Below are 26767 nucleotides of genomic sequence, written 5' to 3' on the forward strand. Positions count from 1 at the left end.
GCGGAATCACCCCACGTGATATTTGTTTGCTTCAGAAGTGGGAGAGGGGAGCTTGCCCCCCTACATTATCCGGCTATCAATGCAGAATTGCAAATCTCATTGTCTTTGATTCGCGCTAGGTTCCCGGTAGCACAGCGAGGGCTGAATGCCCAGCCCTCCTGCACCCCAGAATCTTGCTCAGTCCCAGTGAGGCTTTGGTATTGTCCTTAAACAAAAATCAATTCTGGACCCTGCGCTGCTGGGGGGCTGGAGTGTGCCTGTACTTTGCAGGCGTCCGAGAGAAACCAGCCAGAGCCTTAGCTGTGCAGACACGCACCGAGTGCCCGCGACAACGTGACTGTCCAGTCTTGCCTCGAGGTTGTGCAGGGCAGATGTTCCATCCCACCCTGGACCCTCCCACCAGCCAGGCCTCCATCATTCCTTCCATCCCTCTTGCTCAGCTAGCTCCCAGGACTGACCAAGCCGACTGGGCCCACAAAGTTAAAAGGACACATCTGCTCCCCCACCGTCCTGCGATATGTGTCAAAGACTGGCGATGATAATGCTTTATGCTTCTGGCGGGAGATTCTCTCCAGCATGATGGTTCCGGTGTCATGGGTAACTTAGAGTTCCCCATAATTACAGGCTCAGAGCTGCAGAGAAGTATCATTAGTTTATTTTTACTTCTTCCTGGTCGTGCATACTTAAGCAGAAAAAAAAAAAGTAGGGGTGTTTTAAACTAAATGATATTAAAACCACAGACAGCATGAATCTTGGTACAGTTTGACAAATAAGATACTTAGTATTTGCGATGCTCCCTATTAGCCGGTGTTGGGGAAACAGAAATAAATAAGCCCTCGCTCCTGGTCCTAAGAAGTTTGTAATACAGCAGGGGATTTGAGTATGTTTACGAGCAGACAAGAGAGGACGGGGCATGTTCCAAATGATCAGAAAGTGTTTGGCAGAGAATAAATGCTTAATAAATATTTGCTGATGAATGAGTGATTGGCTTCACGGAAAAGGTGACATTTCAGCTAGACCAACAACGGTGGGTAGGATTTTGAGATGCGGAAATGGGAAATCCAAGTAAATTGCAAAAGGGCACAGTGCTTGGGAGCTTAACCAATATGCTGCTTTGCCGGGGGTTAGGGCATATGAGGGGACTGGCTGGAGGTAAGCAGGAATAAAAGGCTTGCTAGAGACACGGAGGGCCTAAACTATTAGGCTAAGGCATTTATCTGGTGGGCGTCAGGGAGTCACTAAGGGTGGTGGTTCTTGTTGCAGTGATTAGGAAGATTTATTTGGAGTGGTCTCCTGGGTGAATGTTAGAGGGGGCCCTGATCCATTGTGACATCAGCAAGCGGACTGATCAGAAGACGTGCAGGATGCCTGTTGTGGGATGGTCACAGTGGAAACGGACAGAAGGAGGTAGAGTGGAAAGTCATCCCGGAGAAGAGAAGTCTAAGTGAACTCTGGGATCATGAGGCTGGGTGATTGGGGAGGGGGAGACAGCGAACGTGAGGGAAGGAGCAGTTTGGCAGAAAGGCAAGGGAAAATAGAGACTGTGAACTTGGCTATGGACCTTGGTCACTTGCTGTTGACCCTGGGTGGCTTGGAGGCAGCTGGCAGCCAGGTGGGAAGGTAGGTCTGGAGCTTAACACAGAGAAGGGGTCTAGCAGGGCAGTTTTGGAATGGGCTGCAGCAGGGAACAGATATTACCAAAGAGAACCAAAGGGAAGGTGGAGGAGAGGCCCCACGTCCCTGGCAATTTGCCTCCTGCAGGAACACGGCTGCTATCCGTGCGGCGGCTTTGCCGACACTTCCGTTCAGCTTTTCTCCTTGGCCTGTGGGCGTTCCCTGTCCTGCTGCATCTCCTCTGGGGCCAAAAGGTCATATTGGTTTTCTGAGTCAAACAAGGTTTTCTTTTAGTTTCCTACAATGCTAATTAAATAAACAGCTCCGACCCAGGAAGGCAAAATTGGTTTAGGGGCTTTGCTGAACAATAATACTAAAAGGATCCTCACATTGCCATGTGGATAAGATAGATGGGTTCTGGGTGGTCACAGACCAACAAAGCATCTGTGTCGGGCCCAGGGCGATGCTAACTTAGAGTGGCCCAGCCTCAGGGGCTGGCCCTGTCCTGGTGCTTGCAGGGCCAGACCCCTGAGCAGAGGCATAGGCAATTTAAGACGCTGCCTATGCCCCTCATTCCCCCTCGCCTTAGGGAGAAACGTTGGACACACTGCTGGCATCACTGGGAGCCTCCTCTAGCCTGTCCCCAGAGATACCTGTCTTGGGCCCATGATAAGCAATGGGCACAGCGATGGCTCAGTAATTCTGCAAATGTGCATTGAGCTGTGTCTGTGAGCAAGACAGCATCCTGGTTGACTGGAGGAGCTACAAAGAGAAAACAGGGTGAGGACTAAATCCCACGGGGTGGGTGTTTTAGGCTCCCATTCTTTGTCTGAGAAGACCGAGATGCTGACAGTGTAGGGAACTTAACCCCGCTCATATGCTGTAGGAGCATTACTGGGCTCGGACTGAAGTCTGAAGTCTTCTGACTCTTTTCAAGTCTTCACAAAGAGCGTCAGCCCAGTAACAGAGGTGCCGTGTGTGCACAGAGCTATCTGTCTGGGCTCAGCAAGCTGAGAGGTACGAGTAAAGGGTAGCAAAGGGCGAGGGGAAATGCAGGAGGCAGGAATCAGGAGGGCTTCTCAGAGGAGGTGACATTTTAGCCAGCCCTTGGAAGATTGTAGTGCCAATGTTAGATGTGTTCATTCCTTCGATCGCTTCTTCAGCAAATATGGTGGGTCTGCGTGGGCCAGGCCGTGTGCTGGGGGCTAAGGGGGTACTTGTGAACTGAACAGACAGAGCCTCTGGGACTGGCATTCTCGCTGGAGCGGCAGGAGGTAAAATGAATGTATTAAACGGGAAGGTTGAAGTAAAAGCTGAGGAGAAATAGAGAAAGCTGGTAAGGGGAGAGAGAGTGACAGCATCGGCAGCACTGGGGAGAGATGAGGAGTCGGGCCAGGAGGACTCAGGGGCAGCTCCTCTAGCCTTTCCCCGAGTGGAAGTGCTCTCCACAGTTGGTTAGGAGTCCAAGGGAGGCTGGCCCCGGCACAGAAATGATGATGCAAGAGCTGTGTTGGAGTCTCGTTAGGGACGCTGTCCAGAAGGCGGAGAAGCAGCTGTGTGCCTTCCTCGCGGGAGACTGAGTGAGGAGAGATAGGCTCACCCCGATGTGTGCAGGACCGCTGACCTTCCTTCTCCTTAACAACAATAACAACAATAATAATACTCGTTGATGATACCGAGCTTTGACAGTGTCCCAGGTCCTGTGCTAGATATAAACTATTTATATGCATTTCCTCATTTAATTCCCCCATTAACCAAAGGAGAGCGAGATCACTGTTGTCTGTGTTTTAAAGCTAGAGAAATTGGTGGTCTGCCCGGAGTCTCCTGCTGGTAACTGGAGTCTCCTGCTGGGACTCTCCCATGCACTGGTCTGACCTGCAGGGACCCTTTGGCTCTACCGAAAGACCCACATTACCCCCAGGAGGCCTTTGGGAGGAATCTTCTTCCACAGCCTCTGTCTCCGGCAGAGGGAGGCGGACACAGCCTCCCCGAAGTGCTGATGTGCCTGGACCAAAGACTCTTGGGCCTCTTGGAAACGTCAGGAGCATAAGGAGTGGACAGAGGCTGGCGATGGAGGACAGAGCAGAGTCCCTGGAGACAAGACCAGTGGGGATCAAGCTCCTCTGGGCCCACGGAGATGTGACGGCAGATGATAGGCTGGGGGTGAGGTCGCAAACAGGACCAGGGAATCCTGGTGACAGAAGGGAAGACAAAACGAAGGAGACAGGAAATTTTAAGTGTAGTTGTAGAGTTTGTGCAAAAAAAAAAAAAAAGAGAGAGAGAGAGAGAGAAAGAAAGAAAAAAAATCAAGGAAGAGGGAAAGTGGCAAATATGCATACTATGTAAATATCCGCTGTAAAATTTTTTTAGAATAACTGACAAATCTCATGCCGTCTTCCTCTTTGCAGAGATTCTGGTTCCAGGACAGGGCTTCGTTGCCCCGTCCTCTGCCTGGGTGCTCTGGGTGTTGGGGGGATCCCCACCCACTCCGCTGCAGGCCTTTGGGCACAACAGCCTTTCCTGGACCCTCTGAGTGCCCTGGAGAGACAGCAGGCCAGGCAGCAGGGAGCTGGAGGCCAGGCTCAGAGTTTTGGAATGGTGGGAAGCAGCTCTGCAAGGGCAGGGGGCGGGGGGGTGTCAGAGCCGGCGACAGAGCTCAGGCTGGCCGGTGCTCCACACCCCCTCAACTCTAGCCCCTGCACAGGATCCTGGGGATAGCACAGGTGGAGGTAGGGGGAGGAGTCTCCTGGGATCCCCCACCAGTCCACAGGTCTCCACCCCTAAGGGTCGGGTCATGGCTGTCACTTTGCACCCACCCTCCACAAGGAATCACAGTACCAGGTGCAACGCTCTCTTCATGAATTGCATTTGCCAAATGAGACCCGGTATTAGTTTTTCTTTTTCCCCCTTCTTCCTGGCCTGTTTCTCGTCTGCCTCCAGAAGCTGCTGGAAGTTCTCCCCAGAGTTTTATATCTTGAGGGCTTGTGTCTTTGGAGCCAAAGCCTCCCCCGCTCCTTCTCCCCCCTCCCCTCTCCCAGCAGAGGCTTCTCTCTGGACTAGCAAAAGGGCACCGTGTCGATTAATAAAACATTTTCTTGCAGTCTGATGGCCACGCTCAGTTTGGGCAGGGCTTAGGGATGATGAAGCGTTATGCCCACCCCCCACCCTACACACTGCGTTGGACTTTCTTAATATTTCCATGTAAGGTCAGCTTCTCATCCGAAGAGCAGAGGCTGCTGCGTTCACGTTCCAAGTTAGGTCCTTTACGCCTGGGCTGGCCCACATGAGTTGACTGAATTCTTTGGTTGGGGTGGGACTCCCTAGGGCAATGGAAAGACCACCAGGTTAGGAGCCAGGAGATGTGGGTTGTGGGGCTGGTTTGGGCAGGCTGTGTGACCTTGGCCAAGCTGCTTTCTTTCTCTGGTCCTCAGCATCCTCTTCTGAATGAGAAGGGGTTGAATTTGGTGAGTTTTCATCTCCTAGATGGTTCCACAAGCTGTCAGTCTCTTAGTCTTTGAGGGAAAATTGGTTTTTAGTCCAGGAGCCTGGATGATTCACAGCCTGGAGAAGCCCCACCCCCCACAACCACCACCCCTGGGTGCATGGCGGGCCATTGGGGACCTCCCCATTTCCTTTTCCTTACCTCTAAAGAGGAAGAAGTTAAGAGTCCCTGGCCAAAATGACCACAGAAAGGCAAGGCCTGGGAGGTTCTTCTGGGAGACTCTCCCAGAAAGCTCCAGGGCATCTGATGGTAAGCCAGGATGATGTACATGGTCAAGGTTAGCAGCCCTCATCCACACAGAACTGTGTTTGGTGAGAGCAGGGAATTGTGCATTCAGGCCCAGGGCTCCTCTGCACAGGCCAGATGAGAAGAAGGCATAAGATGTAGGACCGTCAGACAGCTATTTGAGCCTCACAAGTCTTGGGGTTAGAGTCGAGTTTGCTAACCCCTTCAGCCTTGGACCCCCTCCCCCCCGCAACCTCCCAGCAGATGGCAACAGGTCTGCCTGAACCTTTAGGGATGAACGTTTACCCTTGTGGCCGCAGTTCATCCCATTTTGGAGAGGGTCAGTGATCCCCACCCTGCCCTGTATATTCATCCCAAGTCTGCTTCCTCTACACCCCAGAAGGGGGAGGGTTTGAGAACCCAGAAGGTTCCATAAAGGAAACCGTTCTGCAAGGCAATTATAATTATGGCTGGGGGACTGACTAGGGGACTCAGTGTCAGGAAGACCCCGGGACATCTGTCCTGGCACAGTCTCGGGGTGACCCAGCCCCAGCCCAGGTAGTCCCTTCTGGGAATGGAAGCTTCATGGGTGAACGAGCCCCAAATCACACCCTTTGGGGTGAATAGCCAAGGTGGACAGGTGGATTCTGGGGCAAGTAGAACCCCTTCCACTGTCTCCCCTCATGCCATCCCCGCCGATGCCTGCACCAAGGGCCGGTTTCTTGCTTGTCCCACCCCATCCCCAGACTCCTTCTCTTCCCATTATCCCGTAGGTCTGGAAATGACTCTCCCTTCTCCACCCCCATTATTTTATGACATGGGCTCCCACAGGAACACAGGGCAATCTATATATCGCTGTTAGCATTCATGTGGGCAGTGTGGCTGACATTACCTGAAGGTGTTTGAACGAATCCAACCGCTTAATGATTACAGAGGACTGGGGAGAGGGTGAGCCACATGTGGGCTCTCTCTGGCTGGGAGCATCTTGTGGGCTTGCTTTCCAGTGTGCAGAGAGGACAAGGACTGAGGGGCGGGCAGCAGGTGGTGGCAGTGAAGGGGAAGCTGGTGGACATGGGCCAGGTGAGTGAGTCTCCTCCTAGGGGGGCTCTCTGCCTTCTGTCGCCGCCATCTGAAAGCCTGGGTACACAGGCCCGTCTGCGTAGGTAGCCCTGGCTCCTCCAAGGCAGGCACTCTGGTCCCAGACCCCAGGTCCCAACAGGGCGCCTGGCACACGGAAGGGACCCAGTTGTCAGGTTCTGGCCCATCCCTTCCTCGTCACGCCCTGCCAGTTCCCTTCAGACACAGTGAGAAGCACCCGCACACATGTGGGTCAGAGAAAATGGCGGACGGAACTTTAGACGGAGTTAAGACCGGTCCATGGGTCAGGTGCAAGGTTTGTGGATTTCATGGCACATGGTGAGGGAGGATGTGTCCAATTTTGGGGTAGAGCATGTAACTCTGGATCATTTCCTATCCAGAGAGGGTCAGGCCACAGAGATCATCAGATCTGCTCGACCGAGAGATGCCACGGAAGACAGAGACCTTGTGTGCACATTCTGGGAGGAAGTAGGCTTGGAGAGCGGGAAAGGCAAACTGTTCCAGGCAAAAAGGAAAAGTTGGGGGAGAGACTCAGAAAAAGGCAGCATGCTTGTGGAGTGTGTGTGTGTGTGCGCGCGCACACAGGAAGGCCCACTGGAAGGAGGGGCAGAGAGGGAGTTCTCAGTGTAGCTCTAGCCTGTTGCTGGCCCTGGAAAATTTCTAGATCTTGTGCTCTTTTTGCCATTTGGAGTGCCTCCGTCCTTGGCCTCTTCAGAGGTGACCCTTCTCCCCTAGCAGAAGCATCATCCTGTGCCAGAACTCGGGACTCTGGCTTTCACATGAGACCCTCACTCACCCATGCCTTTTCCCCAGAGAGTGACTCTGTGCGTGGAGAATTCAGAGGACGGGTGGGGATCCTGTCTTGATGAATTTGACTACTCTAGGGAGCGACCTCATGTAAATGAAGATGTTATATCTTTTCCTTTAAAAAATCACGAACTGTATCAAACATACAAACATACAAAGAAAAAAAGATCTTGCCATCTTTCAGGCAGCATCTGTAAAATTCCCTTCCACCCACAGACGTGAGTGCCTTTCACTGGTGTGGCAGGATTATTTAGTGAAACTCATGTTATAGGATAAGGGCAACTTTATTTTAATGAAGCTGGGGGCTTGTGTAGATACAAAGGCATGTGTGTTCTACTGTTTTAAAAAAAAGTTGAAAATGTTCTCTGCTCTTTTTTTTTGGTGTTTTATTAATTAATTGATTGATTGATTTTTTGATGTAGTGTTCCCTGATTCATTGTCTGTGTATAAAACCCAGTGCTCCATGCAATCCTTGCCCTCCTTAATACCCAGCACCAGGCTCACCCACTCCCCCCACTCCCCGCCCCTCCAAAATCCTCCATTTGTGAAACATAAAAATCTTTTTTTCATGTTAAAATTAAACCAACCAGAAACCAGAAACGAATTTGTTTAAAATTAAACCCGAACCAGAGAGATTCAATAGTCCTCGGATCTGTAGTCCCGTTGACACAAAAATGTGTTGGGAATGGAGGTGGGAACAGGAAACCTCTGACCTCAGATGCAATCAGAATCCGCTATGGTCGGTTTCCTTTATTCATTCAACAAACATTCATGTCCTGCACCTTGCTCTAGAGGTGATGAAAAGCTCCTCGGGCGAAGTCAGCAGGCACAGAAAATGAATCAGATGAACCGCAAGGACACCTGTGACTCTGCTCCCTGCCAGAGCTAAGGACTAGGCACTTTGGGTGATGCAGGCAGGGGAAGGAAGCAGCCCTCTCTGCTGGCCTAGCCCTGAGGGATTCCCCTCTCCCCGGGGCTAGTTCCGGCCTGGTGGGGGCATGGCAGGGGCATGGCAGGGGCATGGCGGGACCCTAGCTCCTCCACCTCCCGTCCTTGGAAGAGGCAGAGTGGATTCTTTCCTCCTTTCTATTCTTATGTCTAAACTTCCTTGTAACGGCTACAATTTCAACATTATGAACTTTGGTTCTGAGAGTGCCCCCCACATGAATTTGTGCTGCCTTCCTAGCTCCAAGTTTGATGGTCTTTTCCTTTAGACTTGTGCCTGCCCTCCCCTGGACCCCTGGCCACACCTTTCACCATGCTGTTTGGAGCTGGCCAGGCTGCTTGAGGTAGGAGTTTCCTGGCCAGGGGCTCTGCTACCCCCACCCACCCGGCTACCCTGGGTCCTGAGTGGCTCTGCACCTCTCCACATGCCTGGAGCCCATTCTTGGCCACCTGTGCACCACAGCCCACAGGTTGGAAATTCTAGAATCCTTGGTTTCACCTCTACCCACCTGGCGCTCTCCAGGTCCCAGCTGGGCCATTCTCGGTGGCCGTCTGCTTTGGCCCAGCACTGTCTGCCAAGCCAAGGAAGACAGTGAGATCCTAGAGTCCAGTACTGTGGTCCAGGCGGAGTCTTGGCCCCTCCACTCTCCCTGCCCGGCCCTGGCCAGGAGCCCAGGCAGCCACAATGGCACCTAAGTGCCTATTTCCCTCCTTCTGCTGAATTGCAATAGAGTTGTAACCAGAAGGCAGTTCGGAGGCACTGACTTGGGGAGGGAAGGAACATTAAAGAGTGAGGTAAAGGATGAGCCCTCTTCTCCCTTTCTGTGGAGGACTGATTCCCCGCGACGGCTCAGACCGTGCCTTGAGGAGGGCAGGAAGATGATTGAAGAAAAGCTGAGGATGCTTAGGCAGGAAACCTTTCAAAAGAGAAAAAATCCTGTATCTGTGTCACTGTAGCAGCGGGCGAGAGTGACGGTGCTGCCTGTCTGGTTTCCTCCCGGCCCCAGAAGGCCATCTGGTAGTCAGGTCCCTTGTAACCTTCTTTGCACCCAGCCAGGCTCCCTATCAGGCTTCTGCTGAGGGCCAGCCTCTGTCTGTCATGATAGGGTCTGTTCACTGCCTTGGTCTCACCCTCAGTGGAGCTGATCTCTCCATTAGCTGGGGCTTGGCTGGGGTCAGGTGGTCTAGGACGGTCTCACCCATCTGGTGGCTGGCTGGAGCCATGCAGATGGATGATGTGGTTCTTGTCTCTGATCATCCAGTAGGCTGGCCCGGATCCTTCAACTGGTAGCAAGTCACTGAGTCACAAGAGCTGAAAGAGATGTCAGCTCCAACACACAGGCATTTTTTCAACCCACTGCTGTGTCACGTTTGCTAATGCCCCAAGCGCCAAAGCAAATCCCATGTGCAAGCCCAAGTTCAAGGGGGTAGAAAGTCGATTCTGGTTTTTGATGGGATGAAGCACAATGGCACATTACACAGGGGTGTGAATACAAAAGGATGAGAAGAATTGGCAGACGTTTCTGTAACCTGCCACACGGTCATTATGTGAGCTCTGTGGCCTCAATTTTATAGTGGGGGACCCGGGGGGGGGGGGATGTATGGACAGGCTGGGAGGTGGTCCACAGGAACCTTAGCCTGGTTAAACTTCCAAGTTGTTTTCATGGTGCGACATGGGGGCAGTGGTTTCAAGTCCCTGACTGTGGGAGGTAATGGAGTGCTATGGCTGTTTTGATCGGGGTTGGAGAAGGCAGTGAAGAGAGTGGGTTTTCCTCTCTGGTAACATCAGTGTCCTCCTGTTCCAAGGCAAAAACCCATAGGCTTGTTCCTTCCTGAGAACTCTGACTGTTGCTGGAGGCTAGGCCTGATCTCTCCGAGGAGTCCCCCACTGGAGAGAGTAGGTTCTAAAGAGCATGGGCTCCCAAAGCAAACAGACCTGCATTCCACCGCCAGCTCTGCCACTTTCCCATGGCAGGACCACACAGCAGGCTGCCTGCAGACCATGGTTTCATCTTTTGGCAGATGAAGAATGCTGTTATGTTCAGGGCACCTAGGTGGCTCAGTGTCTGCCTTCGGCTCGGGTCATGATCTTAGGGTCCTGGGATGAAGCCCTGCATCGGGCTCTCTGCTCAGTGGGGAACCTGCTTCCCTCTCTCTCTCTCTGCCTGCCTCTTTGCTTACTTATGATCTCTCTCTCTGTCAAAAAAGTAAATAAAATCTTAAAAAAAAAAAAAAGAATGCTGTTAGGTTCGTCAATGATGCTGCTTAGGAAGGTGCCTAGGCCAGAGCCTGGCCATGCGAGTGCCCAGCGTGAGGACTTGGAGGGCCCCTTTGCCCTTGCACATGGGGAGGGATGGGCAGAGCGACAGAGCTGTCACTGGTAACTAACTCTTGGCTCGCCCAGGAATACCAGATGGTGTGCCAGCAACTCGGGCCAGGGAGACGCAGGGCAGAAACTACAGCAAGAATAGAAGTGGGACTGTAACTGCCCAAGGGCTCAGCTCTGTGGTCCCAGTCACACAAGCAAGCAGGGCTCTGGGTGAGTCCCAGAGTCTTAGACACAAGAAAACTGAGATGCCATCCCCCCTATGGCCAGGCAGCAACCAAGGTCAGACAAGAGCCCAGATCGCCTTATTCCTGGCCAGGGCCCTTCCCTCCATGGCATGAGATCTGATGTTTCCCTCCGGCCTCCCTCAAAATACCCAGTTCATTGTCAGGTTCCCAGGCCTCGATACAGAGCTTCAGCATAGGGAAGGGGAGAGAAGACACATCGTCGGCCCAAAGGATGGCTGTGAGGAGGGAGTTTGGTAAACTGCTCACAGCTGCTGAGGAGGACACGGGCCTTTGCAGAGACACTGAGCCGAGGTCAGGTCTGGCTTTCAGACACCCGGGAAACAAAAGAGAGAGCCATCCCCATCAAACAGCTCCCACCCTCCTCTCGCTTGGAGCTGCCTGGAGCGAACGAGGAAAACGATTATTTATCAGGGAGCTGGTCAGGAAATTGGACACATTCAACAAAGACCAGGAAACATCATGCCAACTGGGCCTGATGGGGGTGACCGGGCTGCTTGGAGCACAATGGGCTCGCTGGCGTCAGTGTTTGCTTTCTGAGGGACAGCGGAGGACGCCCACCGCATATGTGATGAAGGCAGGGAGAGAGTCCCTCGGTGGCCAGCCAGAATCCCGGCTGCCAGCTCCTGGCGGGACAGCCAGAGAGCAGCAAAGTAGGCCGGGCTGGAGCCCAGGTCCCCGGGGGAAGAGAGAGCTTTACACTCCGTAGCACCTCCCTCCTCCCCGGGACAAGAGGGAGCCTGGGCTCCTGGGCAAAAGTGCCCGGGCTGCTCTGGCAGAGGCAGGAGCTTTCCCTAGAGTGGACGTGGGCGTTTGGATGGGGTTCCCCCAGTCGCTCGTTACCCTCCCCCACGGCCCCAGGTTCCCCTTGGGCTCCTCATTAAGAAATAGAAAGATGAGTGCCCACGGGAAGGCGCTCTGGAAACAGTCTGTTCTGTTCCCTGCCCTGTCCCCTGGGGACCTACACTCATTCCCATCTTAATACAAGAAGGGGTTTGAGAGAAAGCATCTCCCCTGGAGTTAGGCACTTTCCATAGGTAACTGTGTCTGCTTCAGTCAGGCCTCTCCTCTTGTCTCAGCCTGGGGGAAACGATGTGGTGTCTCCTCCACCCCACCTCCAACCCCATGTTTCCCCCAGGACCTTCCAGCATTTTCTACCTGACCCTTTCGGGGTGAGGGGTAGGGACTGCAGAGGCCCATGCTCGTGGGGGCCCTCCTGGGCCTGACCAGTCCTGTGGGAAGGTGGGGAGGGATACCCAGTGCTGGCCAGTCTTTGGCCCCTATGTGTCACCACTCCATGGCAGACGCTTTTCTCCATTTGGAGGGTGACTGGGGGCTGTGAGCAGTGTCCTCGCTGTGGCTCAGTGGGGCTTTCTTAAATGCTCTGAAGATCGACATCCTTAGCAAAAAAGGATCCTGAGCTTTGGAGTATTTTCTCTGGGCCCATATATCAAGGCCTAAATATCTGGGGACCGGTGGGGCCCTGGAGGTGGTGCGTGGGTCTTCTGTAGAGCCAGCTCCGGTGGAGGCAACGCGTCCCCACAGTGGGGTGTGGAGGAGTTTGGGCCAAGGCAGGGAAAGGAGAAGTGAGTAGGACAGAGGGACCCTCTTACCATGGGGCTCTCATACACCCAACCATTCCTGCCCACCGCCCACCCACCCACCCAGAGCTCTGGGGAAGGAGCTCTCCCTTGGCGTCCTACTTCGTACTCTCTACGTGCCACAGAACCCCTGACAGGGACGGCGGGGCACCGAAGATGCTTCCGTTCCTTCATCACAGACACCCTTCCCGGCACTGGGCAGGGAGAGAGTATAGCCGTCCCCACCCCTGCTGGGCCCCAGAGCAGGAGGCAGTGAGTGGAGTTAAAGCATCTGCCACTCAGTTCATGGGGGCCCCTGGAAGCTCCCAAACCCTGTTGGACCCTTAGGAATGTGAGAGGCCCCTTCCTGCTGAGGGTGGGAGTGAGCCTCCTGGAGCCAGGGGACGACCAGGCAGCCCCAGGGTGGTGGCGGGATGGAGGACTATGCACCTCAGGGTGCTCACCGTGGAGCATTTAAATATGGAGCAAAACCTCAGTTTCTGCCTCTCTGTTTATAGTTGCCTTTTGCTCCGAAAAAGAAGCCTTCCTACCTTGAGTCATTCCAGCAAAGAAGGCTGAGGTTTTATGGAGGGTTTACAGGGAGCTGGGGAGCTCGAGCAAGTGCTTCTGGAAAACCAGGACAGGCAGCCCGCCACTGACTGCCTCCCTCTGATACGCAGAACCACAGAATGGGGACCTGCGAAGGCCACACACTCTCTGTTCGGCCAAGGGGGCAGAGCCCAGCTCTTGGAACTCCTGCACAATCACTCTTCTTAAACCGTTCTGCAGTCTGGCTGCCTCTGTGAGCGAGGGTGTGAGTGTTTCCCTTCCCCTATCTATATGGATCTGTCACTGCGTGATAAAATAGAACATGATGAGTGTCATTCTAAAGCAATTACAAGCAGGATGCATAATGGCAGAGCTGGGGAACACGGCATATGGCCTCGGGCAGGCGCCCTGTGAGAACTCACTGGGGAGATTTTGCTCCCCCCCCCCACCCCGCCCTGAAAAACCAGATTGGGCTTCATGGTGAGGAAGAAAAGGCCATCAAAGCCCCCCACTGCCCACCAGGTGGATGCTGAAGGTTCTGGGGTGGAGATCCAGGGCGGCCATACGCAGCTGACTGGAGGACGGGGCCAGACCCAGGGGACCTGCGAGCTCCAGATGGTGTGGAAGAATGGGGAGCAGCTCAGCAGCCCGAGCCCGGAGAGGTTTAGGGGAGCTGGGGGAGCACGAAGAGTGGAGGCTAAATGGTGTTTTTATTTTATCCAAGCCAATTCTTCTGGATGCCTTTGTTCCCTCCCTCTAGCCCCAGCCACTTCCTGCTCCTCTGGCAGCCCCGGCAGCCCCGGCAGCCCCGGCAGCCCCCAGCAGCCCCCAGCAGGTCCCCCGGCAGCTCGAGGCTCTGTTCATACATCAGATTGCTAAGTGAAGCTCGCAGGGCCTCCAGTCTCCTCTGCATGTTGGGGACCAACTTCTGCTCTTCCCAGGGAATGGCCCTGCTTCTGGGCACTGCTGATCTGGCCTGAGGCTTTCTCCTACTCTGGTCTCAGCTCAGAATGCTGCAGGGGGTGGGTAGGTTTCCAGATTAACCGTGGGTCTCTGGCAGGGAAGAGCACAGCCTGGTCAGGTTAGGTTGGATGATGCCTTTATAGAAGCTGGATTAGGATACTCTCTCTGTCACAACTTAAGATGAAAGTATCCCCCTGCCTCACCCCAACTGTGTGTAGGTGTGCGTACACACCTGCACACATGCGTGTGTCTGTGTGTGTGTTGGATGGTCTGGATGGCCTGTCTCTGAGCTGCCAAGTCACTGGGCAGAGCTCCCAGGGACTCAAGGGTCTTTATCCAGGTCCCCTGGAAAAGGACCAGTGGCCCCGGCTATACCCTGATTTGCAGTGGGAAACAGGCAGTCTGTTCTATCCAGGAGCTCCCCAGGCATGTACTCCTGATCATCACTGAGAGTCCTTTTCTCCTTCTGTCCACCCGCTGACATGCACTAGCAGAGAATGGCCAACTCATTTTGTGAAGGGCCAGAGGTAGATATTCGAGGCTTCGTGGGCCCTACCTTCTCTGTTGTAACTACTCAGCTGTTGTAGCACGAAGGCAGCCATCAACAGTAATGAATGAGTGTGGCTGTGTTGCACTTTTATTTATGAAAACAGAAGATGGGACAGATCTGCTCCAAAGGTGTGGTTTCAGAAGGAGTGGTGAGCAGAAGCCTGACCCCAGGGCTTGCCCTCTGCAGACATCCTCTTTTTCTGGGAGTCCAATCAACACTTTCGCTTTAAAATGAAAACTTCCCATCAGCTCTTCCATGCTCCCTTCTTGGTGCTGCGTGCACATACCCGTTTTTTACTTAGAATCGTATCCTTCTAGAACTTGGAGCTGGAAAGGTCATTTCACTCTACTCACTTATTTTCAATAGAGGAAAACGAAGGTGCAGAGAAGGGAGGCTGCTGGCCCAGGACCGTGCTGCTAGCGAGTGGCAGAGGAGGAGTCATTCAAAGTCTGGCAACTTCGGGACGGACCTTTCCTCTCTCTCGTACAGCCTGCTTCCTAGCCTGTCATGTCTCTAAAATGGGGCAGGACCAAACACAGAACTGAGCACCAAGGAACCACAGCCTGGACTAAGTAACAGTGCTGTGTGTGTGTTTAGTGATTCTGTGGGGCCTCTTGGGAGTTGGGGAGAAGTCCCGGAGGAAGAGCTGTGTTCCTTTCTGGAAATTCACTCCGCTGGGCACCAAGTGGGAGAGAAGGAGGGCCTTCTACCTGGTGCTTTTTTCTCTAGCATAGATTCAAGTTGAGCAGAGGAAGCTTTGCAATCACTGCTTTGTTCAGGATACCCTCCCCCTTCCCCTCTCCCCCTGTCCTTTCCCCCTTTATCGTGACCCTGCGATTTGGGCCCCAGTCCCCACCTTTCAGCCTCTCTTAAGACATAGCACTGAGTACAGCAGAACAAGCTTGGTTATGCATTCTTTAAGAAGAGAAGGAAGAAGGGAAAACACTCGTGAGTGTATTCCTTCTCTGGAGACTACTAACAGGATCTTCACTGTTGGTTTAACAGGAAGGGGTGTCTTGGCAGAGTAGGGAGGAGGGAGAATGGCCTCATTGCAGAGAGAGAGGAAAGCTCAAGTCCTGAGGGGTGTTCTGCCTCCTGAGGTCTCTTTCTGGTCCTCCATCAGGACCAGGATGCTGAGTAACCCAGTGAGTCAACCTGGGCTCCTACTGGCAAGGCAGTGGGGTTGGGGGAGGGTTGGGAAAATGAGCTGAACCCCCAAGCCCGGTGTTTGGCTGCACCTGCCCTTGAAATTAGGAAAGCTTCGTGTCAGGAAGAGAAAAGTGGGACTCGAGAGCCCAGGCCAGGCCTGGAAAGGCTCCCGGAGGATGCTGAGCTCAGAACCCAGACCCTCCAATCAATAGGGCATGCCTATTTATAGCATCAGCCCGGGAGAAACTTAATTATGATCAAAGGGAGCTATTTAATACCGTGCTTGCTGAAGACGCAACCTCTTGTCAGTAGAAATTAATCAGCGGCTGCCGTGGGCTCCTGCCCCCTCGGGCTCCAGAACTGGGGAGGCGTCTGACGGGAGCTGGGCACCAGCCGCCCCAAGAGGGTCGATGACATCGGTGCCCTCACACAGTCAGCCAGTGGCCCGTGTTGCACTTTTATTTATGAATGAATAAATGTATTTATTTATTCTCCCCCAGGACACCGGATGCACCAGGGCAGGGGTTGGGGGGGTGGGGATACCAGGAGGGTACAAGAAGAGGTTAGGATGAAGGGGTTTTGTGACTCAGCTCAAGTCAGGCTCTTCCCCAAAGCATTCCCTGCCCACTCCAGGCCGGGAGCACCCCCTGTCCTCTGGGGTCCTGCAACACCCACAGTCCCTCCTGCATTCTTTTATGCTCTGATTGGGGATCGGTAGGCCGCTTCCTGGCTGGGGGGCTTTAAGTGCTAGTCTCCTCATCTGTGCTTTGGAGATCCTAGTAGCACCTTCTTCAGAGGCGGTTACAAGGATCAGAATGTGTTACCGCCTGCTGACTTGCTTAGAACCGGGTCTGGCATGTGGTGAGTTCCCAGTAAGCACCAGTTGCTCCTACCACCACTACCATCTTGTCTTCCTGGCCAGATTGTGCATCTTGAGGGCAGAAATGGTCTGTACCTTTACACTTGAGGTGACCTCCCCTAGTGCCCAGCCCAGTGCTGGCCACAGAGAGGGCAGAGAAACTGATCAATGTTGGCTGCTATGTCCACTCACTCATTGGTTCATTAATTGATTTATTTCTAGAACCTTCATTGAGCCCTCATGTGTCAGGCTCATACCAGACATCGCAGAGAGGGAAAGCATTAAACACAGGCGGGGGTTCTGTTGAGCTGCTCACTGCCTGGTGGGGGAGAGGCGCATGGTACAGGGTCATTACACGGAGCCGTGAGAGTGGCTACAGAAGTGGGGCCCGGATCTCTGGTGGGGGGGGCGCACAGACAAGTGGGGGAACTCAGTTTTCTGGCCATGCCACAGAGACTGGGACTTAGGGCAGGACCAAAGGATCATAGCAGGACGTGGAGGGGATGTAGAGGTTCTAGGTAGAGGGGAGAATGTGTGCAAAGAGAGGCCTGGAGCTCTCAAAGTTAGCGTTCTAATCTTTCAGGAAAATCTGGGTGGAGCATTTCGGTGCTGGGTGACATCAGAGGCAGAGCTGCTGGTCTGGAGCTGTGAGAGAGGAGGAGGGGTTTTTTCATCAACATCCTTCACAGGTGCTTGGGCTCAGGCTTGGGCTCAAAGACCTCTTTCCTCCCTGGAAAAACAAAGGAAATAACTCAATAGTTGGGTTTAGAACAGAAGCCCAGAAGCGACAGGTGGAATTCTGAAGGAAGGCGCTATGGGAAAAGTCTGGTGCCTACCATGTAGGACAACCATTGAAAAGGACAGAGTTTCTTATCATGGCAATGGTGATGACCCGCGCTGCAGGGAACGGTGTAGGAGAATGGTTAGAACGTGGGCTCCGGAGCCCGGCGCCTGGGCTAGAACCCCAGCTCTGGCACTTGAGGGAGCAGCTGGGTGGTGAACAAGGCAAGGCCTCAGATGACGAGATGGCAGCCTGACTGTCATCTCCCACCCGTCCCTGTGACTTTATTCAGTGGCACCCGCTCTTCCTGGGTGGAAATGGGCCTAGGTCCCATGACTTTTCAGGTCGGTTTTGGGTGCCACGAACAGCCTCAGGTCTATAATGGTGTGTCCAGCCCAGTCCAATAACTGCAGCTTTCAACTCCATTTAAAGTTAAGACATCTCCTGTCCCCCCGCTCTGTTTGTCATAGGTGGAAACAGCATGGTGGGCATGCTTGCCTCCTTTTCTCTTTCCCTTCTGTATCTATCAGAGTCCTGATAGGAAGCGAATGACCGTCAGAAGCTGGAAAGCCAAGGGGAGCTTTTTAAAAGGGCTCTTTACAAAGGTGGTGGCCGGCTTCAGAGAGCAGAGCTCCCTGGGTCTGCAGGTGCTAGGGAAGGAGAAGCTCCTAGACACAAGAGAAGGGAGCTTTAAGGGCAGGGCCGCTGGAGGGACTGCGGTTCTTGGAAGAGGGGGACAGGAGCCCACAGAGACCCAAGCAGGGGAGGAAGAGGGAAGACCATCCTCCCATGCTCAGTAGACTCAGTGGCTCTTTTCAGGGTGCATGGGCGCCAAGAAAGCTTGACAGTGCATCTGGAGGGGCACGTGGGGGCCTCTCTCTTCCTCTGCTCCCAGTTTGAACGGTGAAAGGGAGGACGGGAGGGCAGGGTGTGGATGTTCTCACTTGAGTTGTCTGGGCCTAGCAGATATGCAATGCTGACTGTTTCTCCCCTGGAGTCGGGGGGAACTTGGGGGCACTTGGAGGCACTTGGCCCACCCAGTTGCTGGGAAACCCGTGCAGCTCCCCCAGTGTAAGTGATACCCTCTCCCTGATTAGGCATTCATCCTCTTGCTCAGGGGCATTCAACTTTTTGCCCTGAGCAGCCCCCCACCCAGGTAGCCCTCCAGGCAGGCTTTCTCCACATCGGTTCATCCCCGTCCATGTGCTTGAGGACCTGGGAATGTGAAACTTCTCCTTTGCTCCACCTCCGAGCTGTCAGTGAGCCTCCAACTTTCCCTTTAGATTATTCAGGCAAGAACCAGACCCCCATTTTCCACGTCTCCCAAGGGCAGGGGACCTTTGTAACATCTCTCTGAGAGGTCTCCCTAAAGCCCCTTGCTCTTGGCTTGGGCTGAAAGAGGAGCACTCCCAGCTCCCCTCACACCAGTGACTCCTCGGTGACTCTCTTCCAGGCTCCGAGCCCCTTCTTCTCACTCCCTTCAGTGCTGACACGCGTGGTGAACAGAGATCTTGGGTCCCCCACGGGGGCTTGCCCCTTCCTGAATAATGTGGTTGCTATTGATGCAAACCCTCATCTGAAACCAAGATTAAAGACGTCCACTCTGGTGGACCTGGTGGTCTGGTGGTCTGGTGGACCACTCTGGTGGCACCATCTCTGTGACGTTGAGTAAGTTAATTAGCCTTGCTGTGCCTCAGTTCCCTCATCTGGACAGTGAGGAGGATGGTACCTCAGCAGGTCTCATGAGGATTTACTGAGTTTATTCCTATACAGCATTTAGCTAATGCCTGGAATATAGTAATTGCTCAATAAAATGCTGTTGAGGGTTATTATCTTTTTTTTTCATGGGATTAGGAAATGATTTGTGGGGAGGGTCACCAGTAAGAAAAAGAGCTGAGGGGAGGAAACCAGACAGCCCCTTTCTTCCCCTCTCTGTTGCTGGCCTTCCAAGCCTAGTGAGGGAGCTTGGGAGGCACTGGGTGCCTTGCCAAGAAGAGGAGGCAAGCAGGGAAGCTTCTGGGTTTTCTCATATTTAGGGTTAGGTCTGACATTGGGCAGGTTTCCGTCCAGCATTCTGCATCTCTTCTGGGAAGGAGCGAGCTTCTTCCCTGCCCTGGACATGTGAATGGGAGAAGCCAAGAAGAGTGTTCCCTCCTTTTCCAGCCACCTTGGCTGAGAGGGGAATGGCAGCCAAGCCTAGAAACTTCTTACCCTTATCAGAACACCAAGAACTGTAAGCTCTGAGACAAGACGGTAAAGCGCGAGCAGGGGAAGGTTGAATCATCTTGTTGGGGCCGCCCAGGGCCCCTCAATTTTCCTGAGCCTTCCACAAGGTTCCCCTCTCTTCTCCGACCCCACAATGGAAAGAGACAGGCAGAGGGCGTGTGTGTTTGTAGAAGAAGCTTCCAGGCCAGCTCTGCCCCCACAAGGCACAGGGAGCAGGACCCTTTTGAAGCAAAGCCCCCCAGCCACCCTGCAAGCAGCCACCTCCCTGGAGACTGCAGGAGGGTGGTGTTTCCCCATCCTGACCCCAAAGCTGACTCCCAGAGGCTGGAATCTGGCCAGTGGTCCAGAGCCTGCTCTTGGAAGATGCCATGATTGCTGAGGAACGCCCCACTGGCTCAGCAGTATTTGGCCAGTAATCTCAGCGTCTCTGTGGGGACATTCGTGCCTCCTGGCTTTCATGCTCTTCCTGGGCCCTGAACCATTATTTCCTCTCCTATGAACCCCCCTGCTGTCTTTCTGGAGTATCTGGAGACTTCATCCTCTCTAACAGGTGTTTTGGACTCTCTTTGCTGCTGCTGCTGCTGCTCCCACCTACAACCTTGGGTGCTTCTGTAGAGCTTTGCCCCAGGTCTCTGTTTAGGGGTCACTTCCTTAAGACACCTTCCCAGACTACCCTATCTGCAATAGCCTAACTCCAGCCTTGCTTTCTTTAATCGCCTAGCACTCGTTAGCTCGCAGTATGACTTTATATAACTGCTTGAGTATCATCTGGCTCCCTTCTTTCTGGGAATGTCAATTCTGCAAAGGCAGGGGCTTTGCTTTGGCCTCCATGTGTCTTCAGCACCTTGGCCAGTGCCTGGAGGGTGGAAGGCACTCCCTAAATGTTCGGTGAATGAATGAATGCGTGAATGTAGGAATGAATGAATGAATGAGTGCCCTGTTCCTCACCCCTTGGATGCACCCACACTTCATGGTGGCCAACACATGCCATCTTCACTCCTCCACACCCATCCTGTCCCCGGCCATGCACATGTCTCTTGCCCTCCTGATTATAAGCGATGCCCAATTCTAAAGACATTGGGAGGGGTGCCTGGATGGCTAAGTGGGTTAAGTCTCTGCCTTAGGCTGTGGCCATGATCTTGGGGTCCTGGGATTGAGCCCTGCATCGGTCTCTCTGCTAAGTGGGGAGCCTGCTTCCCTCTCTCTCTCTCTCTGCATGCCTTTCTGCCTACTTGTGATCTCTGTCAAATAAATAAATAAAATCTAAAAAAAAAAAAAAAAAAACCATTGGGAGCTCATAGACTGTGTCCTCACAGAAACTGAAGGACAGGAAGTGGAGGAAGACTGTGGCCTGGACAGAGTCGTGCAGGCCAAGGCACTGTGGACTGTAAACTCAGACTGACCCACCTTGAGTCCCATTTGTGTCACTCACCAGATGCATGAGCTTGGGCCTGTGGTTGTCGATAGGGGATGTGTGCGCAGCATCTGGGAGAGTGCCTGCACATAGTAGGTGGTCAGTAAACACAAGCCATCATGACTATGGGTCTTCCCTAAGCTGCAGTGATCGAGGGGAAAAAAGCTATCATATGGTGTCTGCCTCTGGCCAGACATTTGGGGTCCTCCTCACCGCTTACTCTCCGCTACCTCTAGAGCTCTCTGCTAGCAAGCCTTGTCACCTCTCCCTTCAAATGGCCTCAGAAAAGAGCCCTTCCTCATGGCTGCTGCAGCTGCTGACCCCCAGGCCGGGCCTCGACCTCTCCTACCGGAGATTTTGCCCAGCTGCCTTTGTAGGCTCCCTGAGCATTCACCTTCTTCCAATGGTTTTCTGAGGACCTCCTCATTCTATCCTCCTGCGGGCTGATCCTCCTCCGCCCCAGCCAGATGTCTCTCCATTCACTAACTCATCCATTCCGCATTTTTAAAACACCTGCTGGGCACGAGGCACAGTGCTGGGGGCTGGGGGCTGGGCCCCAGCAAGCCTGATAAAGTGCCTGTCCTCAGGGGGCTTGCAGGGGGAGGCGGGGGTGCAGACAGGCATAGCAATCCAGGGCGGGGGAGTAAGTGTGACGGCAGGGGTGAGCAGAAGGTGGTGTTGTCAAACAGCGGGTTACCAGCCCATTAGTGGGTCATGAAATTAACTTAGTGGGTCACGACTAGCATTTAAAAAAAAATTAAATGGAGCAGAATAGAAATATCACAGAATGATATTATGGGATCACACTCATAATGAGGGAAAAATGTTTTTTTAAAACTTTCATTTCCATTTTATATATTGGGGGTATGTGGGCACGTGCGTGTGTGTGTGTGTGTGTGTGTGCATGTGTGTGTGCCTCTGTGCCTATGATGTAAAACTTATTTTCTCTTTTGGGTCACAGTAGAAATGTTTAGAAAACACTAACATAGGGTATGTTGGGATTCCCAAGCCCCTCCTTGGGAATCCGGGAAGAGCTTCTTGGAAAGTATGACATCTAAAAGAGACATGAACTATTAATAAAAGTTCACAAGCAGAAGGGTAGGAAAATAGGAGCCTATCCTAGGTTGGAGAAATCATTTAAACGTGCCCAGGGGTGGGAGGAGGGAGGAGAGAGCAAAGGAAAGGAACAAACCCAGAATTATTTTCTATTTGTGTCACAAAGAAAACAAGCATATTCCCACCTCTGTGCTTCTCTTTGGGTGTCCTACCCCTTCCCCAGACTCCCTTTCCTTCTCTGGTCTAACACTACTTGTTGACCTTTCCCAGCCCTGCCCAATGCCCTGGTCTCAAGACTCTGACCATTCTTGACTGGACTCAGTATCCAGACCCTGACTGCTCGGCTTCCTGCATTTCTGTTGAGTTTTAGAATTTACAGCTCATTTGGACCCATGGTGTCTCCTTGGAGGGTCCCCATGGCCACACAAGGTCCGAGAGAGGTGTCATATTATGTCCACTTTAGAGAAGGGAAACTGAGGCACAGGGAGGTCCAGTACATGCCCAGGCTCACCCAGATGTGAGTAACGAAGCCAGAACTGTCAACAGACAGTTGTCTGTCCCCCAGACAAACGCATTCGCATTTATATTATGGTGGACCTCAAAGCCATGATGCTCATAACAGCCCTTTGCCCAGTCACCTCCCGAATGAAACCCCGCTGGGACGAATGCCGTGTCTTACCCTCATGCATCAACCCAGTGCCAGACATGCAGAAGGATACCCAGAGACACTGCTGGGGTTTACTGCCCACACTGGAGCATGGCATTAGGCTCCAAGGAAGGGATCGCTATGGTATCAAACACTTATGCTCTCCTGCTTTATTCTCCATTTGTACCTGCCTCTCTTCTCTGCTTGCGCCTCCCTCTGTGGCCTTCCGAAAACCCCTTCCCCACTCCCCATTCCTCCTCATCTCCTCACCTTCCCTCCCCACTCCTGCCATGCACAGTGAGCCCCGCATCACGGAGGGAGGCCAGGTCCCTGAGCAGGAGAAAGATCTGCTGGCTGAGGAGGGAGAGCAAAAGGGACCCCGGCCACAGATGTCCGCCAATTTGTCCAACGGTTTTTAAGCCTCTCTAGGGAAATGCCCTGCATGACTGGGATGGAAACTCACTCCAACCCTAGGGACAAAATAAAATAAGCAGAAGCCCTAGCAGAAGAGCCTGACACTCTGTGGGGAGGGGAAGAAATAAATCCTACCCTTAAGAGTGGGCCAGAGTCCCGTGCCCCTCCCTGGCACCTCCCAGGGCCGCTGCCTCCCTGCGCCTCCGGAGGCTGGCTCTCTTCCCTGGTGAATCACAGGCTCGGTGGGGAGTGATCTATTTGCTACTAAGCACTTGTCTGTGGCTGCTTTTCCAGGAGCTGGAGCCATTTACAGATGGGAACAACACTCATCTCTGGCAGGGGAGCCCCATGCCCAGCACCAGCCCAGCGCCTTGAAATAGATCTTTCTGGAGAGCCGGACAGGCGAGGGCACAGCCAGGGGCACAGGCAAACCCATCTGTCTAGCGGGCAGGGTGGGGCAACCTCCCTAAAACAGGCGGATGGGGCTTGCCTTAGTGGACTTTGTACTCCAGGGGACACTAGGAACTTCCCAGATGTTTAGACAGAGTAAGTGGCAGCAGAAGAAGGTTTCTTGGAGGTCAGGCTATTACCTGCTGTCTTCCTCCACCCCTGTTTACCTGGCTCCCCACTCATGTGTACATGCACAGTCCCCATTAAAGAAAACTCTGCATACCCAAGACGAGAGGTACAAAGCAAAACACAGTTCTACGAGCAAATATATGAAATACTGATCAAATACCCCATTTTACCCCAGCCGGCGATTTCACAGATTCCTGCGACAGTTTTTAGACAGCTGTTTTACCACAGAGGTCACCTGTCAGCCATTCCGAGTGTGGCACCTTCCAACCTCAGCATCCCCCTTGTGGGTCCCAGGCAGATGAAGGAAACCCCCCACCATGAACAGCCCTTCCAATAACACCAGCGTTCTGATAGAGTGCCACCTCAAGAACACATGAGCTCATGCATCTGAAATCTGGAGTCTGGGTCCAGGGCTCACGGATGACTCGCTGGGGAGTTAGGGCAAGTCCCCTCCCCTGAGTCTTCATTCCAGCTACTTGTGAGAATAACTCAAGTACTATGATCCTAGGGTTAGCACGAGAACTGAGGTGATATCCGAGAAAGTACATTGTGAACTTTGAAATGCTGTGCAAATGTTTTGTTTCTGGATGGTTTGTCTCTCCTGCTAACAGGTGAGCTCCACGAGGACGGGGGACCTTGGTGTTTGGCCGCCATAGCTCCAGCACCTTGAACAGCGCCTGACACGCAGTAATCACTCACATGATGTCTGTATTAATCAATAGCCTACCAGTTAGCCAGAAAACAGACACTGTGCCTGTCCCCTCATGTATCCACTCACAGCCTTCCCAGTCTCTGGGAGAAAGGGACAGAAAGGGACATATCCACAGCCTGCCATTGTCTCTGTGGAGCCTCACAGCTCCTGCCTCGTGCATGCTACCCTCTGTGTTGGATGGAGGCAGGCTCAGAACAGCATTGTGCCAGTAAACAGCTGTGTCCCCGGCCCCGCCTGTCCAGCGGGGACCCCTTGGTTGGCTTCCCGCATGGGGTGGGTTGTGGAGACACAGAGCAGCTCTGACAGGACGTGGATAAGCCCTTTGCAAACACCGAGAGCAGCATAACCTTCCGCGCTCACGCTCTCAGCATTTAATAATAATCTGCCAGTCTGTGGAGGAGTCTGACACAGAGGACGTGTTGTTCTCTGTCCAGTGAGTTTAGATAAGGAGGCAACGGCCACATCCTAAGCCAGAGGGCCCTGGAGACCTCTGGGAGTGAGCTCAGGCAGGCGGGGGGCTGGAGGCCTGTCAAGCACAGGCTGGCCCCTTTCCTCCTAAGAAGGCAAGAAGGTCTCAGACAACATGTGCCCCATCTTGCTTACTCAGCGAGAGCACCAGCTCCGCTCCTAGCCTTGTGCTCAGCGCCATGCGGGATGCAGGATGGCAGCTTCCGCTCTGTTCAGCTTCCGTCCAGAGCACCTTCCCCCTGCTGTCCACCACCTGAACACCAGCTCCGATCAGGGGTCATGGAACCTTCCTGACCATTCCCTTACCCCCTGCTCCTGCTCGTTCGTTCTCTCTCTCACACACGCACACACACTTAGGGTGTTACGGATCCCTTCTTCCTCGTGTCCCCTGTACTCTGAGGGCACGTCCCCTTTAGTATCCAGAATGCCCTGTTGCGCTTATATGATTCCATGAGGCAGCCGAGCTGATAATTTATGAAGAGTAACAGCTTCCACAGATTGAGCATCTACTGTGTGCCAAGCAGGGGGCCCGGGCCCGGACCAAGAGTAGCACATTTAATCCTCACAACACTCAGGGAGCTGGGTGGTAATTCTCCCCTCGGCTCAGACACACGGAAATAGGCTTGTATAAGGTCACAGGGCCAGATAGTGACGTGGTGAAGCCAGAACTCGTGCCCCATCCAGCTGAGGCCCAGATTCATGCTCCCCAGACTACCCGTATGTGTGGAAAGAGACCACACACCCCTGGCTGATCCCTCGTTGGTGTTAGCATCAGGTGAGGCAGGAAGGCAGTTTCTTAGCAAATGCTGTTCACATCCCCCATCACTGGTCATGGCCTAGGACCTCGGGATTCCAGGTTACTGCCTGGTAAAAACAAAAACAGAAACAAAATCAAAAACAAAACCAAAACAGCTGCCGGGCTACCTGGCCACAGAAGCCTAGTGAGGCAAGACCCCTGGAGCCTCCGAGTTCTGAGAACGTGAGGAAGGGACAAGCTTGAAACCTGGCCGAAGCCTGGATTATTACCATCCCAGCAGCCTCCCTGGGTCAGCCACGCAGCTGCCGAGCTCCTCCTCCCAGCTGGGCTCTACTTCTAGCTTTAGGATTTACCAGCCATGACTTGGGCAGCCTTTGAACCTTCTCTGAGCATCTGTGAGCTGATCTGTGAAATTGGCAATACTAGTGCCTGCTTCCTAAGATTGTTGTAAACATCAAAGGGGGGTAGATCATATCCACCCACCTCCTGATACTATATCTAGAACTGGCAGGGCTCTGTTCCATTAACGGAACAGAGGACTAACTGTAGAAGGACCTGTGGGCTATGCCCTTGACCCTGAAGCCTGAACCATGTGTCCTAGACTGCTCCAGGAATGCAGTGCGAATCTGTCTTTGAATTTCCCCACCAATCCCCCCTGGGCAACTGAATCACACAGGCTGCCATGTATGGCTGAGCCAATGTGCCTCGTATAAGGGCACCAGAATGGGGACAGGTGTCCCTCCTTGCTGTGATCAGCACAGAGAGGCCAGTAGTGGCCCCGCTAGGTGCAGTGTGCTTCTAGCTGTGCCTGCGGCTCTTCCTCTCCCCCATCCGGAGCTAAGACTTCTGCTCCTCCCAGGGTGCCCCCTGTGTGTCATGGAAGGTTCCAGACTCAGCTCCCCAACTCCCCTTCCCTCCTCTCCCTCTATCCTCCCTCTCTTCCTTCTTTCTTCCCTTCCTTCCGCAAATACCTGCTGAGGACCTATTTATGGTGTGTCAGGCACTGTGGCGGCCGTGGGGACGTGAGACCCAGCCCTGTCATCACAGTGCTCAGGGTGGAGAGGTGCGGGCCGGCCGGCAGCCCGGGGACAGCCTGGCAGGCTGTGTGCCCACGCTCATGCGGGCCCGGTGGGGTGCCGGGTACGGAACTCCACGCCACCTGCCTCGTGCGGCTCGCCTTGGGCCTCCTGTAATGGTGGTGGCTGAGATACCCGTATTTGTTTTCCCTTCCCTCCTCTTGCAATGTAATCACCCCCAGGGAATGTATTTACAGGTCCAAGAAGGAACATTTACTGAGCTTGC

General features: G+C 53.5%; 1 protein-coding gene and 1 long non-coding RNA gene across 5 annotated transcripts in view; both read left to right on the top strand.

Moving 5' to 3' along the window:
* KCND3 (potassium voltage-gated channel subfamily D member 3) overlaps positions 1-26767 on the top strand; it is a 209145-nt gene that overhangs the window by 16438 nt on the left and 165940 nt on the right. The gene's annotated exons all lie outside the window — the stretch shown is intronic.
* Positions 929-4953, top strand: LOC116567384. Its single transcript, XR_004276206.1, has 3 exons — positions 929-1620; positions 2204-2394; positions 4023-4953. It is a non-coding gene; the product is annotated as an uncharacterized LOC116567384 (long non-coding RNA).

Source organism: Mustela erminea, chromosome 10 (genome assembly GCF_009829155.1).
Source record: "Mustela erminea isolate mMusErm1 chromosome 10, mMusErm1.Pri, whole genome shotgun sequence".
NCBI classification, from domain to species: Eukaryota; Metazoa; Chordata; class Mammalia; order Carnivora; family Mustelidae; genus Mustela; species Mustela erminea.